The following is a 19,529-nucleotide window of genomic DNA, read 5'->3' as shown; positions in this document are numbered from 1 at the left end:
CTTCCTAGGCTTGGGTCAGGAGGCTGACATTTCACAAAATACTAAACGTAACTACCTACCCAGTGTCTCCATCCGTGTGTCCAGCCTGGCTGTTCCCGCTCCAGTGAAGGTTCATCAACAGTCATACCTGCAATGTTTCCTTAATTACTCCCTGAAAACCCAGACACCCTGGACATGCCCAGCTGCTCAGGAACTGTTTCCAGAGGGAATTTGTTTCGAAAATGCCCACAGGCATAAGAAAAGGCTCATAAATGACAGGCAAGAGAAGCAAGAACAAAACAAAGAATTGATTCCAGGTTTTAGAAATACAAAAAATTATCTAGGTTTGGAAGTGCGGTGACCCTGCAAGTTACGACATCTCTCTGAGCTCATCCCCTTGCCTGTCAAAGGGAGTGATACAGGCACTACCTCCCAGCACAGACAGCGGTGGAGTACTCTGGGCACACAGCAAGCGTTCAATGAACACTATGCTAAAGTGGCATGTTGGTGCTGTTAACGCTCAAAGTGTGGCAGACCAGCAAGGTCTTTCACACCCCACACCTGCGAGTGGCTCAGAAGATAGTGGCCTGCTTCTCAGACATACAAATCTCAGGACTGGGCCACGTGAAGGTGCTGGAACTTCTCTACTTAATTTATAAATGTGATGGGGGAACCGTGTTGACAGAAGCAGCTTGAAGTTAACTTTTGCCATAATAATGATGATTTTACTGGCGCCTGGCTCTGCTGGCTTTGAGCCAAACTGTAAAAAGCCACTTAAGGTTTAAAAGTCAATTGAAAAGATAACTGGTTATGTTCTGACTGCAGCCACGTGAAGATGCCCCCGGATGGGAGTAAACGAGTGTGGGACCTTGACGAACTCCATGGCTCATGGAGCCCCCAACAGCACTTATGTTTCAGAAATAGAGTGGTTGTTGCTAAAACACAAAGATGCCTTGAAAGTTACAGGGTGTGGCAGCCTTTTAACTCTGAGACCAGGAGGCTGTAGTAAGTGATGGATGGAGAGGGAAGATGAGGACCAGGTGGTGAAGTGGAGAAACTGGGTCTGATGCTGACTGTGGGACCTGGATTGACCATGTCTACTTCCTGGACCTCCTTGCCTGTACAGTGGCGAGGATCGGAAACTCCAGCTCAGGACTGTGTGAAGGTGATGTGGGCACAGAAAGCCATGCATGGGGGAGGGGGCGGCACAGAGCAACTGCTCCATAACTGTGAATGCAGAAACAGCCACCATGCAGGCTTGGAGCTGGGGTGGCTGGGGCTTGGAGTGCCGCAAATACTGACCTTCGGCTCACCCACGCTGGCAGCAGAATCTCTGGGATGTGTTGCGCTTGGCACTAGTAAATTAGCAGGCAGACTCCGAACTGAGTGCACAGAATAGTTGGTGAGGGGAGGAGGACAGGATTGAAATAGCTCCTGAGAATGGATGGTGATGTAGCTGACAGATTCTCACCTTCTCCAGGTGGTACCACCCAGCACGGAGGGCAGCAGAGAGCCCTGGTAGGCATTTGAGCAGGGATGCTTCATCCTCCTTCTGCAAATGCTTCTGGGCCCCTTGCTCTGTGCAGACGGCTTGCAAAGACTTTTGTGTTCCTGCTCCCAGATAACCCTCTGATCAGACCCTCTATCTCACCCATCTTTCTTGCTCACTCTGTTTCAGTCATATAGGCCTCTGTGTGGTTTCTTACATAGGCCAAATCTAGCCCTGCCCAAGGGCCCTGCACTTGCTGTTTTTCTAGCCAGGACTTCACCATTCCCGGACAGCTCTGCTCCCTCACTTTACTCAGGCCTCTGCTCAACTGCCACCTCCTTCCAGAGCCCTTCACGACTGCCCTGTCTCAAATAGCACTTCTGCCTCCTTTGTTTCCCCATTCAGTTCCAGGACCAGGAAACACAGCCGTTGTTACCACTCTATCCTCATTGCCTAGAATAGTGCCTGGCACACAGCTGGGACTCAACATATATACATGTTGAATTAATGAATTCAGTTTCCAATGAATAGATTCTTTCCCTACCTAAAAAGAATTTGTATCTGATTCTTGAGTATGTGGGCATTTTCCTACCGATCATTGTCACCCTTGGGACAATGACCCCATTAGCTGTGGTTATGATGACAACGAGGATGTAAAATGGGTGGTGGTTTGCAGTGTGCACTGGAACTATTAGATGGAATCTGTCTTACACAGTGACGAGCACATTGCAAAAATGATAAGTAGGTTGTAGGTTTGAGTTGCTAACCTAGGAGTCCTTGCACAGCCTCAGCAATGGGTAGCCCACGCCCTCAGAAGCAGCCCATAGCATTTAGGGCAGCTCTAGGAAGGCACAGGAAAGAGAAAGGGATGAAAGGTTTTGCCTGAAGCATAGTTTCTTTCTTTCTTTTTCTTTTGGAGAAAATATTTGGCTTATATAGTCCCTTTATTCTAGTTCTAATCCTCGATGCATTAGACATAAAGTTGGAAGTGTTTTTATATATATATACATTAAATTCTAGGGCACATGTGCACAACATGCAGGTTTGTTACATATGTATACATGTGCCATGTTGGTGTGTTGCACCCATTAACTCATCATTTACATTAGGTATATCTCCTAATGCTATCCCTCCCCCTTCCCCCCACCCCACGACATGCCCCGGTGTGTGATGTTCCCCACCCTGTGTCCAAGTGATCTCATTGCTAAATTCTCACCTATGAGTGAGAACATGTGGTGTTTGGTTTTCTGTCCTTGCAATAGTTTGCTCAGAGTGATAGTTTCCAGCTGCATCCATGTCCCTACAAAGGACATGAACGCATCCTTTTTTATGGCTGCATGGTATTCCATAGTGTATATGTGCCACATTTTCTTAATCCAGTCTATCACTGATGGACATTTGGGTTGGTTCCAAGTCTTTGCTATTGTGAATAGTGCTGCAATAAACATACATGTGCATGTGTCTTTATAGCAGCATGATTTATAATCCTTTGGGTATATACCCAGTAATGGGATGGCTGGGTCAAATGGTATTTCTAGTTCTAGATCCTTGAGGAATTGCCACACTGTCTTCCACAATGGTTGAACTAGTTTACAGTCTCACCAACAGTATAAAAGTGTTCCTATTTCTCCACATCCTCTCCAGCACCTGTTGTTTCCTGACTTTTTAGTGATCGCCATTCTAACTGGTGTGAGATGGTATCTCATTGTGGTTTTGATTTGCATTTCTCTGATGGCCAGTGATGATGAGTGTTTTTTCATGTGTCTGTTGGCTGTATAAATGTCTTCTTTTGAGAAGTGTCTGTTCATTTCCTTTGCTCACTTTTTAATGGGTTTGTTTGATTTTTTCTTGTAAATTTGTTTAAGTTCTTTGTAGATTCTGGATATTAGCCCTTTGTCAGATGGGTAGATTGCAAAAATTTTCTCCCATTCTGTAGGTTGCCTGTTCATGCTGATGGTAGTTTCTTTTGCTGTGCAGAAGCTCAGTTTAATTAGAGCCCATTTCTCAATTTGGGCTTTTGTTGCCATTGCTTTTGGTGTTTTAGACACGAAGTTCTTGCCCATGCCTATGTCCTGAATGGTATTGCCTAGGTTTTCTTCTGGGGTTTTTATGGTTTTAGGTCTGATATTTAACTCTTTAATCCATCTTGAATTAATTTTTGTATAAGGTATAAGGAAGGGATCCAGTTTCAGCTTTCTACATATGGCTAGCCAGTTTTCCCAGCACCATTTATTAAATAGGGAATCCTTTCCCCATTTCTTGTTTTTGTCAGGTTTGTCAAAGATCAGATGGTTGTAGATATGTGGTATTATTTCTGAGGGCTCTGTTCTATTCCATTGATCTATATCTCTGTTTTGATACCAGTACCATGCTGTTTTGGTTACTGTAGCCTTGTAGTATAGTCCTAAGCCAAAAGAACAAAGCTGCAGGCATCACGCTGCCTGAAGCATAGTTTCTTCCTTCCTTAGGAAAATAGCATGAGTTTCCAGTTGAAAGGAGAGAGATCAACCTCTGCTCTATGAATCACCCCTTAAAGGCTGCAGAATCAAAGGGAACCCCATGGGCAAAAGACTCTTTTTCAGTCATACCTGAATGAACGGGAAGAGGAGCCCAACAGCAAAGTTGGAGAGCCAGTTGACGGTGCCTGTGATGATGAAGGTAGCTGGCCGCTGAGATTGCTGGAAGAACTCACCTTAGTCAAGATGAACGGGATGCCACCTGCAATGTGTGAGCCAGGACATGGAATTAATCAATCTGAGGAGGTCATGCCTCCAGCATCCATCTCCATCTGCCACACTTTAGAGCCCCGCCCCTGCCACTTGACTGGATGTGTAGTGGGCCCCAGTTTCTGAGTCGCCCTGGTGACTTAGTGTTACTCAGTGGAGACATCATTGACATTGGGGTGGGACAAGTCTTTATTTTGAGAGACTGTTCTGTGCAATTGCAGGGCATTTATTACCCTTTACTTTCTGATGCCAGGAGAGCCTCCAGTCAACACTACAACCCAAGCTGCCCCCGCCACACATTTCCAAACTCACATGTGGTCTGAGGTCTGTACCCTTCTATTCCTCCATATCCTGTTCAGTAAGACTGGCAATCGCACCCTTTGCCCAGACCAGGACCTGGGACTCAGCATAACTGCTGGGATCCCACTTGAACCTCCCCATCTCCAACTGGAGTCACCACTCTGCCAATGAGATCTACACTTGGGTGTTTCTCAGACAAGACAGAGTGGACAATGGACAGGAAATCCCTCAGGGACTTTTACCGAACTCTAGAGAGACACTGAACACAATTTGGAAATTACTAGGACGGAGCCATTCATTGTGTCAACATCCAACAATTATTTATGTGCTGGGACTGTTCCAACATTGAGGTCAAAAGCAACATGTCCTTGCTTTCATGGGGAACCCTTGTCTGCTGGGATGATTTGTTCATTAAAATGGTAGTGAGACCAGGAATGGTAAACCAAACCTCATATGTTCTCACTCATAAGTGAGAGTTAAGCTACGAGGATGCAAAGGCATAAGAATGATACAACTGGGGCCAGGCGCGGTGGCTCACGCCTGTAATCCCAGCACTTTGGGAGGCAGAGGCCGGTGGATTACATGAGGTCAGGAGTTTGAGACCAGCCTGACTAACATGGTGAAACCCCGTCTCTACTAAAAATACAAAAATTAGCTGGGTGTGGTGGTGCATGCTTGTAATCCCAGCTACTCGGGAGGCTGAGGCAGGAGAATCGTTTGAACCCGGAAGGTGGAGGTTGTAGTGAGCCGAGATCATGCATATTGCACACCAGCCTGAGGTATAAAACACTACAAATTGGGTGAATGTATTTTGCTTGGGTGAAAATCTCAGAAATCACCACTAAAGAACTTATTCATGTAACCAAACACCACCTGTTCCCCCGCCCCCAAAAAAACCTACGGAAATAAAAAAATAAAAATAAAAAAGGGGAGTGAGCAAATGAATAAATAAATATAAACACAAAATGTGATAAGCATTCTGGAGGAGATACACTGTCTATTTTGGTACTGGGTGGAGAAGGATGCCCTGCAGAGGAGATGGTGGAGATGTGGATTGAAGAAGGAGAGGTGGCTCCTGAAGATCTGGGGAAGATCATGTTGGGTGGAGAAAGGGGCCGGCAGAGGTCCTACAGGCGAAAGGATTGGGCCAAGGTCTACAATAGGGGCCAATCTGTCCAGACACCTGAAGGAGGCAGAGAGGAATGGGGTGAGGTAGTAAATGTGAGCAGGGGCAATGAAGCAGCCTCTTGTAGATCACGGAGAGGGATTTGCAGTTGAAGAAAACTACTTTGGGCTGCTAGGCAGCAGTTGAGGTGATCAATTTGCATTTCACAGAGGTCACTGCTGTTTGGAGAAAAGCCTGGAGGGTGTAGGAGTGGATGCAGGGGGCTGTCGGGGCAGTCCAGGGAGGAGGCAATGGTTGTTTAGAAGGGCTCAGAGCATGGCAGGTGAGATGAAAGGAAGGGACTGAATTCAGAGACAATTGCCCCATCAAGGTAAAGCTTTCAAGGTAAGCATTGCACACACACAATCACTTAGCAAGCTGACCCAACCAAGCAACCCAGGGTGACAAAGACACAAAGCCAGGGCCAACTCAAGTCTGAATCTCTCCAGACCTTTCACCGTTATCACTCTGCTATGTTGCCAGCAAGGCTTGCACTCCAACAAATTAAAAACGACTCAGAGTGGACGGTTGCCCAACAGTCCAATATAGCTTAAACTTTGAAAATTAGCCCCAATTAATTATGCATGTGGGTCCACTCATCTTGTTATCTTATTAGAGTCTTCTTTGTTATCTTGTTTGCGTATCCTATTCTGGATTGCCCCAGAAGCAGACACTGAGAAGCAGTTTATGTGCCAGTTGATCCCAGAAAATGCAGGGAAGAGTGCAGGGAAGTGAAGGAGGTGGATAAGGGGTGTGTTATTAGCAACACCACCATGGTCAGCCACATCTTAATCCAACTGGGACCCCTGGGAAACTGTGGAAAACACATCTCAGAGTTACCCCATCTGAGGGGTAAGAGGGCTGGGTTATCTCTCCACCATGTCCCATCAGTCACTAATTGTTACACTTTGAGCAGTGCTTTTGGCCGGCCACAATGTGGGCTGAGAGGGCCGGGGAAGTCCTCAGGCAAAAAGCCACATACACGGGAGCAGTCGTAGGTCTGTCCGGGAATCACAAAAGGGTGTGGACAACGGGATCTGGGGAAGGTAACAAGAATCTTTGCTACTGCCATCTATTCCTTAAGTGTTTAACTTCTCAGTGACTATTGCAATAATCAGGTAGCCATTACTAATAACAACAGTGATGAAAATCTTTATATCATATACACCTAAGTACTCGTTTCAGGAGCTGGGGTATAACACTAGGGTTAAGAACATGGGGTGGAGGTCCCACACTCTAATTAGGAGTGTGGAGTGGGGGTCTTACCCTAAAGTTAGGGGCCTGAGGTGAGGGTGTAACACTGTAGTTAGGGGCCTGGGTGGGGGTCTGATACTATAGTTTGGAGCATGCTGCTTCAATCAGACCATCTGGGTTAGAGTCTTGGCTCTGCCACCTGCAGGCTCTGTGTGACCTTGGGCACATTAGTTCACCTTTCCTGCTCGAATTTCCTCCTCTGTAAAGCAAGGACAATGGAATTGATTTCATGGGGTCATTGCAAAGCTCAAAGGACCTAATACAGATAATGCACATTGAATTGTGTCTGAGGTGTGATGAACACTCAATAGCTTTTAATGATGATGATTATAATTATTCAGAAGAAGCATGTTCCAGGAGAATATTAATTCTGTGATCGGAGTAAGCTTCCTGGCTCCTGGATCCCATGGACACTGAGCCACACTGGTTGACTGTTTTTCCTGAATGGGTGGTCTGCCCGCCAATTTGCTTTGGCAGAAAAGGGTTTCCCCAATAACATATAGAGAAAAGGAAACCCGATTTGAATCCATGCATTTGAGGCATAAAATCCTAGGATACCGCCTAGGACTCTAGGTAAAATAAAAACTCTCATTTTACAGATTAGGAAAATGAGGCTCAGGGAGGGAAATGTATTTGCTCAAGGTCATAAAACTTGGTGGAAGAGCCACATTTAGTAAAAAAAAAAAAAAAGTTCCTCTGACTCCTTTCTTTACAGAATATCACGAGGTGATATGGATTGAGGTATCTGTCCCTCACCTTGAAATTATTTTATTCCCCTCTTTCTCTCTCCCCATCTCTTTCCCTCCCCCACTCATTTTTCTCCCTTCTTGCCAGGAAAATAGAAAATATGTGCTGATTAATTGAGTATTCTATGTCAAAATTTGCCAAGTAATTTAAAAAATTCTGTAGATATCCTAAAAATATTCCTAATAATTTTGAGACATTGTCTACTTCATTAATAAAGTGTCGATCTACTTCATTAATAATGCCATTATTTTTCCTTCAGAAATGTTCATAAGCAAAGAAACATTCTTCCACCTCACTGGTAAATTCCTAATAGTTATATTTAGTTATGTTCAAGTGAAAAGGAATTGAATTATGCACATTCTTCATATAAGAATTACTTTTTGAAAACTGCCTTTTCCTCCAAATCTCTGTTCTCTGTGAATCTGTGCTCCAGCTCAGCTGGCCTAACAACCAAGCTGCCTCGTGGCAACAGCGCCCTGGAGTCTACAGTGAGGAACAATCTGCTACCTTTCTTTCTCCAGCGATAAACCTGATATAAATTCCCATCACTTTACCTACTAGCTATGTGACCACATGTATCTATGGTTCTCAGTTTTCTCATCTATACAATGAAGATAATAATAGTTCCTATTTAGTTTCGTTTTGTGCATTAAATGAGACTATGCTTAGCAACGTGCACCTGTGGTATTTCTCTAGAGCCAGCTTTGTTATTTCTGCTTCCAGCAATGTTTCCTACATATTATCTTTAGGCCCTTTCTCTCTCCTCTCTATTTTCTAACTCTTGCCCATGTACCCTAGAAAAAGTTCAATTTTAATTTTATTTTTGAATAAAAGAAATAAAGGGCAACTGCCCAAACTTTTCCTAAATTCATTTTTATTAAAATTCTTCCAATGGAAGCATGATCATCAATTTCTAAAGCCCTTCAAAAAGGTTAGAAACCCCCTTAGAAATTTCCTTAAGTGTGCCCATATGTCACTTAATCCTTTAAATAAATTTTCTGTTAAGCACCAGGTTTAAAAATAGCTCTTTTCTTTTATTGAAATATAATCATTTTGAAAACGCTTCATGGCCATTCTGCTTTGTTTATGTCAATAGATTTTATCTTGTTCATCCATTAGTTCGTCCATTTCCATCCGACATTTACATGTCAAGTCCTGTGCTAGGCATTTGCAGACTCTACTAGTTGATGTAAGAACTATCTTGGGACGCAGTTATTCTAACTCCATTTAACTGGTGAGGAATTTGCGACCCAGAGTAGAGAGTAACTTGCTCAAGGTAGCACAAGCAGTAAATGATAGACTTAGCTCCGAAACCAAGAGATCCAGACTCAGGTAACAGATTTTCTCCTCTGCCCTTTCTCTAGGAGAGACATTTGAGAATTTGAAAATGCACAGGCTCCCAAACAGATTTGTTCTATGACAACAGCCAAGATATATCAGCAATTAGAACTCATCCCCTGCAGCCTGTTGGGAGGGGTGGGGCCAAAGTGCACACAGGAAGCTCCTCCCCTCAGAGGATGTATAGGAGGTCTGTCCTCATTTCTGAGAGGAGCTTAGACATCCACCTCCTCAGGCATGTGCTTCCTAGGTAGGGAGGCAGGGGAGGCTGCTGAGCAACCAGGGATGAGGAGGTGTGGCAGATGCTTCCTGGGGGCTCCTTGCAGAGCCTTGACTCACCCTGACTCTCAACGGGCTCCTCTGGCTCTGCCGACCACTAGGTGGGAGGCTTTGGTCCTTCTCTAGACCTCAGTTTCCTTGCCTATAATCTCACTTAATGAGCCATTTAAAATCTCAGTAAAGTCGAAACCTTGATAGTGCTTACTTGGCACATGGCAAATTATTACGATGTGGAGGTGGCCAGGCTAGTAGCTAAGAGCACTGGCACTAACTCTTGCCCAAGTAACCAAGAGAAAGCTCAATTGTAATTTCATGTTTACATAAAAGAAATAAAGGGTACTGCCCAAACTTTTCTTTAATTCATATTTATTAAAATTCTTCCAGTGGAACCACTATCATCAGTTTCTAAAGCCCGCCCCCCAAATGCCTAGAAATCTCCTTAAAAATCTCCACAAGTGTGTCCATATATCACTTAATCCTTTAGATATATTTTCTCTTAGTCACCAGGTTTAATCCAGTTTAAATTCCCCCTCTCCACTTCCAAGCTGTGTGACCACAGGTAAGCCGTATCTCTAGCTCTCCATTTTCTTTTACATAAAATGAGGACAGAACAGGAGTTCCTGCCTCTTAGGTCTGAACTGGGGATTAAATGAGATAGTGTTTAGCAACGTGTTTAATGTGTGGCTGTATTAGTCCGTTTTCACACTGCTGTAAAGAACTACCTGAGACTGGGTAATTTATGAAGAAATGAGACTTAATTAACTTACAGTTCTGCATGGCTGGAGAAGCCTGAGGAAACTTATGATCACGGTGGAAAGGAAGGGGAAGCAAGTGTATCTTCCTGTGGCGGAACAGGGGAGAGAAAGTGAAGGCGGAGATGTCACACACTTTTAAACCATCAGATCTCATGAGAACTCACTCACTATCATGAGAATAGCATAAAGGAAACCACCTCCATGATCCAATCACCTCCAGCCAGGTCCCTCCCCTGACACATGGGGATTACAATTTGACATGAGATTTGGGTGGGCACACAGAGCCAAACCATATCAGTGGCAAAGGCCCAATCAACATCAATGATTATGGCGATTCCTCTTCTGCTCGTCATTAATCCCCTCAGTGTTTGCTGGGAACGGACTATGTGCCAGGAACCATGCTGGGGCATCGATGGTGGCAGAAGGCTGATTCAACTTCTGCCTTCAAGGAGCTGTCAGCATCTGAGGTCCACTGTGTCAAGAAAGCCAGGCCCAAGCACAAGATTAATGTTCTCCTTGATTGGGCAGCAATAAAATAGTAAAAATGTATTGAGCACTTTCTATGAGTTCTTGAAAGGTTTTCCCTTTGTAGGGTTTCTAATTATTTTAGAAAAGGAGTGATAAAATGGCATCAGACATGGCATCAGACATTGTTGATCTTGGGCAAGGAAGATCAAATTATCAGGAGTCATTGGTCTGAACTGAAAGAGCAAAGGAAGTTTCCTCCTGTTGTATCCAGAAACACTGCAAAAGTTAGAGGCAGAAAATACCTTAGGGACCCCCTAGGCCAGCCCTAATCCAATACTTCAGGTGGGGAAACTGAGGCCAGAGAGGTGGAGTGAGACTCCCAATGTTTCAGAGGAGTAGGATCTAGGACTTCCAAACTAGCCTGACTGATGGCTCTATTGTGTCCTCCTTGCGAATTCCTGGTACCCACCCACGCTTAGACTGTTCCCACTGCTGGAAATGCCCCCCAGCTTTGGAAAGATTTCAGGGCACACAAGGATATGGGCAATTTACTTCACAGGAGCTTGGCTCCCAGTATAGGATAAAGAAGCAATGGTGCCTTTCTCCCCTTCTACACAGCCCAGTCAGGTAGCCAGCAAAAGTATCTATGCAAGCCTGTGGTCTAACCACATGGGATATGTTTTCTAAAAAAAAAAAAATAGAAAGGAGACTTCTCCAGGAATGGGCATGAGACATGAGCATCTACTTAATTAGGCAAAAGGGGGAGGTCCCTCCACCACTATGTTATTCTCGATCACAGCCTCATGTTTATTTATTTATTTATTTTTTTTTTTTTTTTTGAGGCGGAGTCTCGCTCTGTCGCCCAGGCTGGAGTGCAGTGGCCGGATCTCAGCTCACTGCAAGCTCCGCCTCCCGGGTTCACGCCATTCTCCTGCCTCCGCCTCCCGAGTAGCTGGGACTACAGGCGCCCGCCACCTCGCCCGGCTAGTTTTTGTACTTTTTAGTAGAGACGGGGTTTCACCGGTTTAGCCAGGATGGTCTTGATCTCCTGACCTCGTGATCCACCCGTCTCGGCCTCCCAAAGTGCTGGGATTACAGGCTTGAGCCACCGCGCCCGGCCATGTTTATTTATTTCCATGGGTTGCATCCTCATCTTTGCATTTATCTTTTGCTTGTTCATTGTGCTCCTTGAGGGCAGGCCTTTTGTCTCTTTCTCACTGTTGCTTCTCCCATAGCAAATCATGTTTGTCTCTTAGGTGCTTGACAGATGTTTGCTGAATGTGCAGATGAAGGGAAAATGATAGTTAAACAGATCTTTTAAGAATGAGTGGAAATTCTTTTTCTTTTATTTTTTTGAGACAGAGTCTTGCTCTGTAGCCCAGGCTGGAGTGCAGTGTCGCGATCTCGGCTCACTGCAAGTTCCGCCTCCCGGGTTCACGCCATTCTCCTGCCTCAGCTTACTGAGTAGCTGGGACTACAGGTGCCCCCCACCATGCCCGGCTAATTTGTATTTTTAGTAGAGACGGGGTTTCTCCATGCTGGTCAGGCTGGTCTCAATCTCCTGACCTCGTGATCCGCCCGCCTCGGCCTCCCAAAGTGCTGGGATTACAGGCGTGAGCTCCTGCGCCCTGCCGGAAATTCTTTATGCGGTTGAGGAGATGGAGGGCTAAACAGGGTGCAGGTTTGGTGAGGGCCTGGGCTGCGATGGGGAGGTGGGACAGCAGAGGCATCTTGTGAGGGGCCAGCAAGGGTAGATTCGAGGGTGTCTAGGAGGCCATGCTCGGGGCAGGAGTTTGCATGCAGAAGCTGTAGGCCCGTTGAAGGGTTTTAGGAGGCGAGAGACAGGAGCAGATTTGTGATTTGAAAAGTGTCCCTGGTGCAGAGTGGGATATGGGTCAGCAGAGGGAGGAAGTGGAGGCAGACGGGGACACTGGTTAGGAAACAGTGGTTCAGAACTCCAGAAACAAAAGGGAAGATGTTTGTGAAAAAGAAGTTCATGCCTCTCAGCATCGTTAACAACCATACATGGTGATTCTAACTTGAATTTGTGTAGGATCAGTCATAAGACTAAGACTGTTTCCTGATCTCTGCTCTAGGGAAATGTAAAGAGATTCTTCCTCTTGACTATTCATTAGTATATTTTGACATACACTATTTTCCAGTGGGATTTAAAATCTGTGTTCTTTACTTGAATCAATAGGCTTGAACATTACCATCCTGGACTGTCTGGGGAAGAGGATGTTTTTGAACAGCCTCAGGAGCAAACGGGCCATGTAAGGCCAAACTGACTGTTAATTCTAATTAAAAAGAGGAAGCTGCTACAGCATAATGAGTGGGACAGTTAATTAGCAGGTAAAAAAACACAATTAAAGTCTATCAGAACAAACCCACAGTGATGTGTTCTGTTTGGTGGTGAGTTAAGCACACTCAGATGACCTGTTTCTAAGCTTGGTGAGGAGTTTCTGTTTCAATAAAGACGGAGGCCAGCAGTCTTGCTAGTAGGTTCTCATGGGTGCATTTTAACCTTCTTCCTTTTTGGATGAGCACGGGGCTGGGAGGGGGTGTTGAAATAGAAAAGTAAGGGTGACTAGATAAAAGAGGGTCGAGCTAGGAGGAACATCTCCCACCAACGGACCGGGACATCAGGAAGACTGGCACACTCAAGCCACATCCTCCGAGAGAAGGCATTGAGAGTGGATAGAGGGAGGATGCAGATGCTGGGCTGAAGCCGGGAAGTCTGGGACCCCTGCATGGGGCTGTTAAGCAAAGGGATTTGTTTCCTGGCCCCCAGTGACTCCTGGGGAAGGGGTGAGTTGAACAGGTGAGGAATGGCCTGCTCTCACCATGGACCTCCAGAATCCTAGCAGCAGGAGACCCCACAACCCCACAGAGACTTGAGATGGCAGGGAGAACTGCTTAGACCGTGGCAGGGGCAGGATTCCGGCCTGTGTGGTGCCCAGAGGGTTTGATGTGGGAACATCTGCAGTGAAGCATGGCCAGTAATGCCCATTCCCCAAGGCTTGCCATGCTCCTCTACAAGGCGTTAGCCTTTGCGTGACTGTCAGACCCGGACAGAGCAGGGTGGCCTTGCCTGTGGGATGAAGCCAGTACATTCTGAATGCCCCCCATCTGCTGGACTCTCTTGGGGCCCCAGCCTGGCTGTGCCCATGTGTAGTGCAGTGTTAGATGCCCAACCAGGTTGCTTCCCCGGGGCCCTCATCATGGCTCCTTTGCCAGCAGACCATGTCTGACCATTGGAGAACTCTAGCAGACTGGCCCCCACTGGTGTGCACCAGTCTACCCACAGCCTCCCCTCACCACAGCCTCCTTTCACTGGCACACACTTGTTCATGCCCCACTCCCCACCATCCCACCATCACTTTGCTGGTGCACTGTGAGTGGACCTTGCCTCCCCCTCTTCCAGTACATGTGTGTGCATGTACCCCATAGTGCCTCCACTGCTGGCATGTGTGCACCCTGCTGTGCCCCCTACTGATACATAGGTACCCTGCCATGCTGCCACTGCCAGCATGAATGCACAAATGGACACTGGCAACCCTGCTCCTGCCATTGCCCCACCCCCACTGGTGCAAGGACTAGCACAGGTGCTGGCAACCCTACTCCCACCAGTGTCACTGGCACAGCTATGTGCAGGAACACCACCACTCAACCCCTGCTGCGCCCCACCCCAGCCAATGCACATGCACCCCACTGCACCATTGCAGCTGCTGGCACATGTGAGCGAGTATGGATCCCACTGCCGAAGTGCTTTGGCTGGAACACTCATCGGAGTGTTGTGGTCAATGGGCTGGGAACACCTCGGCCCATTCAGCGTAACAGGTTCCTAACCTTGAGGGGCCAGAGAACAAATCTAGGGGCCCAATGCCAGTCCCCCAGAGCCAGAGCATGCAACCCAGGAGTGCTGAGCTGAGCGTTGGCTCCCTAAAATCTTCCCGAAATGAAGACAATCAACTGAACCCACTTCATGCTGCAATCAAACCCCCAAGGGTATCAAAGAAGATAAAAGTAAAAAAAAAAAAAACCCTCTCTAAAGGTCAGTAGCCTCAAAGATTGAAGGACCATCAGTCAACACAGATGCGAAAGAACCAGTGCAAGAACTCTGGCAACTCAAAAAGCCAGAGCATCTTTTTATCTCCAAATGACCACACTAATTCCCCAGCAATGGTTCTTAACCATAGTGAAATGGCCGAAATGACAGACCTAGAATTCAGAATATGGATAGGAATGAAGATCACTGAGATTTGGGAGGTCAAACCCCCAAGGAATCTAAGGAATTCAATAAAACAATACAGGAGGTGAAAGATGAAATGGTCATTTTAAGAAAAAACCAAACCTATCTAATAGAGCTGAAAAACTCACTTCAAGAATGCATAATATAATCACAAGTACTAGAAGCAGAATAGCCTAGGATGAAGAAAGAATCTCAGAGCTTGAAGACTGGTTTTCAGAAATAATTCAGTCAATAAAAATAAAGAAAAAAGAATAAAAAGAAAGGACGAAATCTCTGAGCAATATAGGATTATGTAAAGAGACCAAATCTATGACTCACTGGTGTCTCTGAAAGAGAGGGAGAGAAAGCAAGCAACTTGAAGAACATATTTGAGGATATTGTCCATGAAAATTTCCTTCAGGAAAAGCAGGGAACCCCTGCAAGATACTATATAAGATGAATATCCCCAAGATACATAGTCCATCAGATTCTCCAAGGTCAAAATGAAAGAAAAAATGTTAAAGGCAGCTGTAGAGAAGAGGCAGGTCACCAACAAAGTGAACCCCATCAGGCTAACAGTGGATGTTTCAGCAGAAACCCTACAAGCTAGAAGAGACTGGGGGCCTATATTCAGTATTCTTAAAGAAAAGAAATTCCAATCAAGAATTTTGTAGCCAGTCAAACTAAGCTTCATAAACAAAGGAGAAATAAGATGCTTTTCAGATAAGCAAGTGCTAAGGGAATTCATTACCACCAGATCTGCCATATAAGAGTTCCTGAAGGGAGTGCTAAACATGGAAAGGAAAGACCATTACTGGCCACTACCAAAACACACTTAAATACACAGACCGGTGATACTATAAAACAACTACACAATCACGTCTGTAAAATAATCAGCTAACAATATGATGACAGAATCAAATCTGCACATACCAGTATTAACCTTGAATGTAAATGGACAAAATGCCCCAATTAAAAGGCACAGAGGCCAGGTGTGGTGGCTCATGCTTGTAATCCCAGCACTTTGGGAGGCCAAGATGTGCGGATCACTTAAGGTCAGCCTGGCCAACATGGTGAAACCCTAGCTCTACTAAAATACAAAATTAGCTGGACGTGGTGGTGTGCACTGTAATCCCAGCTACTCAGGAGGCTGAGGTAGGAGAATCGCTTGAATCTGGGAGGCAGAGGTTGCAGTGAGCTGAGATTGTGCCACTGTACTCCAGCCTGGGTGACAGAGTGAAACTCCCTCTCAAAAAAAAAAAAAAAAAAAAAAGGCACAAGTTACAAGCTTGATAAAGAAGCCAGACCCAACTACATGCTGTCTTCGAGACACACATCTCACATTCAATGACACCCATAGACTCAAAGTAAAAGCATGGAGAAAAATTTACCAAACAAATGGAAAACAGAAAAAATCAGGGGTTGCTATTCTAATTTCAGACAAAACAGATTTTAAACCAACAAAAATAAATAACACAAAGAAGTGCATTACATAATGATAAATGGCTCAATTCAACAAGAATGCCTAATTATGCTAGATATATATGCACCCAACATGGAGTACCCAGATTCATAAAACAAGTTCTTAGAGACCTATAAGGAGACACAGCACACAATAATAGCAGGAGAAGTCAACACCCCAATGACAGTATCAGACAGATGATCAGGGCAGAAAACCAGCAAAGATATTTGGGACCTGAACTTAACACTTGACCAAATGAACCTGACAGACACTTACAGAGTTCTCCACCCAAATACAACAGAATAGACATTCTTCTCATTTGCACATACTCCAAAATTGACCACACAATTGGCCATAAAATAATATTCAGCAAATTGAAAAAAAAATTAGACCAGCCACACCCTTGGAACACAGTGCAATAAAAATAGAAATCTTTACTAAGAAGATCACTGAAAACCATACAATTATATGAAAATTAAACAACATGCTCCTGAATGACTTTTGGGTGAATGATGAAATTAAGGCAAAAATAAAGAAATTGTTTGAAACTAATGAGAACAAAGATATAACATACCAGAATCTCTGGGACACAGCTAAAACAGTGTTAAGAAAAAAGTTCACAGTGCTAAATTCCCACATCAAAAAGTTAGAAAGATCTCAAATTAACAACCTAACATTACACCTGGAGGAATTAGCAAACCAATCCCAAAGCTAGCAGAAGATAAGAAATAACCAAAATCAGAGCTGAACTGAAAGAAATTGAGACACAAAAAAATACAAAAGATCAATGAATTCAAGAGTTGATTTTTTTAAAGAATAAATAAGACTGATAGGCCACTATCTAAACTAATTTAAAAAGAGAGAAGATTCAAATACACAATCAGAAATGACAAAGAGACATTACCACTGACCCCACAGAAATACAAAAAGCCCTCAGACACTATTATGAACACCAAGAAGAAATTGATAAATTCCTGGAAATATACAACCTCCCAAGGTTGAACAAGGAAGAGACTGAAATCCTGAACAGACCAATAACAACTTCTGAAATTGAATTGGTAGTTAAAAGCCTACCAACCAGAAAAAGCTCAGGAACAGATGGATTCACAACTGAATTCTACCGGATGAATAAAGAAGACCAGGTACTATTCCTAACAAAACTATTCCAAAAAATTGAGGAGGATGGAATCCTCTTCAACTCATCCTATGAGGCCAGCATGATCCTGATACCAAAACCTGGCAAAGACACATACATACACAAAATAAAACTTCAGGCCAGTATCCTTGATGAACATAGATGCAAAAATCCTCAACAAAATACTAGCAAACCAAATCCAGCAGCACATCAAAAAGCTATCCACTATAACAAAGTAGGCTTTATCTCTGGAATATAAGATTCCTTCGACATATACAAATCAATACATGTGATTCATCACATAAACAAAAGTAAAAACAGAAACTACATGATCATCTCAGTAGATGCAGAAATGACTTCTGATAAAACTAATACCCCTTCATGTTAAAAAGCCTCCACAACTTGTCATTGAAGGAACATACCCCAAAATAATAACAGCCATCTATGGCAAACCCAGAGCCAACATCATACTGAGTGGGCAAAAGCTGGAAACATCCCCCTTGACAACTAGAACCAGACAAGGCTGCCCACTCTCACCACTCCTATTCAACATAGTACCGGAAGTCCCGACCAGAGCAATCAGGCAAGAGAAAGAAATAAAAGACATCCAAATAGGAAGAGAAAAAGTCAAACTATCTCTGTTTGCAGACAACATAATTTTATACTTAGAAAACCCCATATCTCTGCCAAAAAGCTTCTTGATCTGATAAACAACTTTAGCAAAGTTTCAAGATACAAGATTAATGCACTAAAACCAGTAGCATTTCTGTACACCAACAACATCCAAGCTGAGCACAAGATCAAGAATTCAGTCCCATTCACAATAGCCACACAAACACACAAAATAAAATTCCTAGGAATAGAGCTAACCAGGGAGGTGAAAGATCCCTACAATGAAAATTACAAAACACTGCTGAAAGAAATCACAGATGACACAAACAAATAGAAAAACATTCCATGCTCATGATAGGAAAAATCAGTATTGTTAAAATGGTCATAGTGTCCAAAGCAATTTACAGATTCAATGCAATTCATGTCAAACTATTAATGACATCCTTCACAGAATTAGAAAAAACTATTATAAAATTCATATGAAACCAAAAAAAAAGAAGAGCCCAAATAGCCAAGATCCTAAGCAAAAAGAACAAAGCGGGAGGCAACATGACTTCAGACTATACTACAAGGCTACAGTAACCAAAACAACATGGTACTGGTACGAAAACAAACACATAGACCAATGGAACAGAAAAGAGAGTCCAGAAATAAGGCCACCTACCTACAACCATCTGATCTTCAACAAAGCTGACAAAAACAAGCAATGGGGAAAGGACTTCCTGTGCAATAAATGGTGCTGGGATAATTGGTGAAGTATATGCAGAAGACTGAAATTGGACCCCTTCCTTACACCATATACAAAAATCAACTCAATATGGATCAAAGACTTAAATGTAAAAACCTAAATCTATAAAAACCCTGGAAGAAAACTTAGGAAACATCCATTCTGGACATAGTTCCTGACACAGATTTTATGATATAGATGCCAAAAGTCATTGCAACAAAAACAAAAATTGACAAATGGAACTTAATTAAACTAAAGAGCTTCTGCACAGCAAAAGAAACTATAAATACAGTAAATATACAACCCAGAGTATGGGAGAAAATATTTGCAAACTATGCATCTGACAAAGGCCTAATATCCAGAACCTGTAAGGTACTTAAGCAAATCAACAAGCAAAAAGCAACCCCATTTAAAAATAGGCAAAGGACATGAACAGATACTTTAAAAAAGAAGATATACATGCAGCCAACAAGAACAAGAAAAAATGCTCAATATCAGTAATCATTAGAGAAATGCAAATCAAAACCACAATGAGATACCATCTCACATCAGTCAGAATGGCTATTCTTAAAAAGTAAAAAAATAACAGATGCTGGCAAAATTGCAGAGAAAACAGAAAGCTTATGTACTGTTGGTGGGAATGTGTTAGTTCAGCCACTGTGGAAGCAGTCTGGCAATTTCTCGAAGAACTTAAAACAGAACTACCATTTGATCCCGCAGTCCCATTATTGGGTACATACTCAAAGGAATACAAATTGTTCTACCATAAAGACAGATGCATGTGTATGTTCACTGCAGCACTATTTACAATAGCAAAGACATGGAATCAACTTAAATGCCCATTAACAATAGACTGGGTAAA

The sequence above is a fragment of the Chlorocebus sabaeus genome, chromosome 27 (genome assembly GCF_047675955.1).
Source record: "Chlorocebus sabaeus isolate Y175 chromosome 27, mChlSab1.0.hap1, whole genome shotgun sequence".
Lineage (NCBI taxonomy): Eukaryota > Metazoa > Chordata > Mammalia > Primates > Cercopithecidae > Chlorocebus > Chlorocebus sabaeus.
Note: the sequence above shows the minus strand (reverse complement) of the source record.